At 36.2% G+C, this 1,199-nt stretch overlaps 1 non-coding gene across 1 annotated transcript; it reads left to right on the top strand.

Annotated features, from left to right (window-relative positions):
- The first annotated feature begins 817 nt into the window (after positions 1-817).
- LOC119471110 lies at positions 818-947 on the top strand. The gene has a single exon (XR_005200105.1). It is a non-coding gene; the product is annotated as a small nucleolar RNA SNORA18 (small nucleolar RNA).
- Positions 948-1,199: the final 252 nt, after the last annotated feature.

Raw genomic sequence — 1,199 nt, forward strand, 5'->3', positions numbered from 1 at the left:
TATTAATTCAGATTTTATTTTTTTTCTTTCTCTTTCCCCAAATAGAGATTTTGTTTTTAAAGAAACAACACTTACAGATATAGTTGTGGCCCCTGAATCCCTTACCCTGAGCTTAGTCCTCACCCTTCCTTTGTAGACACCATGAGGAATTCAGGGTTTAAAATTTCTATATTTTTTCTGTGAATATTTTAATACTTTTCTTACTTTTTAATCTATAAACAATATATAGTTGTGCTTCAAATATTTTAAAATTTTATAGAAATAATACATATACCTCTTTTTTTCTTGAGATGGGATCTCCCTGTGTTTCCCAGGCTGGTCTCAAACTCTTGAGTTCAAGGGATCATCCCTCCTCAACCTCTCAACAGTGTTGAGATTACATGCATGAGCCACCATGCCCGGCCTACATGCTTTTTTCTGTTTTTTTTTGTTTTTTTTTGTTTGTGTGTGTGTGTGTGTGTGTGTGTGTTTCACTTAACATCATGTTTCTGAGAATTAACCATGTTGAAAGATGGCAAATTTAGTTTTTCACAGATGTCTTATTAGTTTGTTCATTTTCTTTTTTTTTTTTTTTTAAGACGGGTTTTCACTGTATTGGTTAGGTTGATCTTGAACTCCTGACCTTGTGATCCACCCGCCTTGGCCTCCCAAAGTGCTTGGATTACAGGCATGAGTCACCGTGCCCTGCCAGTTCGTTCATTTTCATTTCTGAATTTTTTTTTATTGTAGGGACTATACTACATACATTTATGATTACTATATGATGAAAATTGAGGTTGTTTCCAGATTTTTACTATTATAAATAATATTACTATTGGTTGAGGTCTATCTCAATGGAGATTTTCCTATAGCTGCATGTCGTTGTAAACTCCTCATAAAGTTACTGTGGTTTTGCTTTACTCACAGGACTCTTTGTTAGATTTGTGGGAAAGAACTATAAGACAGTTGCTAAAAATATGAAAGACCTAATAATTTCTCTTTTACTGTAGATACTGGCATATTCCACAGATCTGTACTATTATTCTTGAGTGTGATAGCTTAGAAATGAATATGATTAGGCCGGGCGCGGTGGCTCACGCCTGTAATCCCAGTACTTTGGGAGGCCGAGGCGGGTGGATCACGAGGTCAAGAGATTGAGACCATCCTGGTCAACATGGTGAAACCCCGTCTCTACTAAAAATACAAAAAATCAGCTGGGC

This window comes from Cebus imitator, unplaced genomic scaffold (assembly GCF_001604975.1).
Source record: "Cebus imitator isolate Cc_AM_T3 unplaced genomic scaffold, Cebus_imitator-1.0 Scaffold50, whole genome shotgun sequence".
In the NCBI taxonomy this organism is placed as follows: Eukaryota; Metazoa; Chordata; class Mammalia; order Primates; family Cebidae; genus Cebus; species Cebus imitator.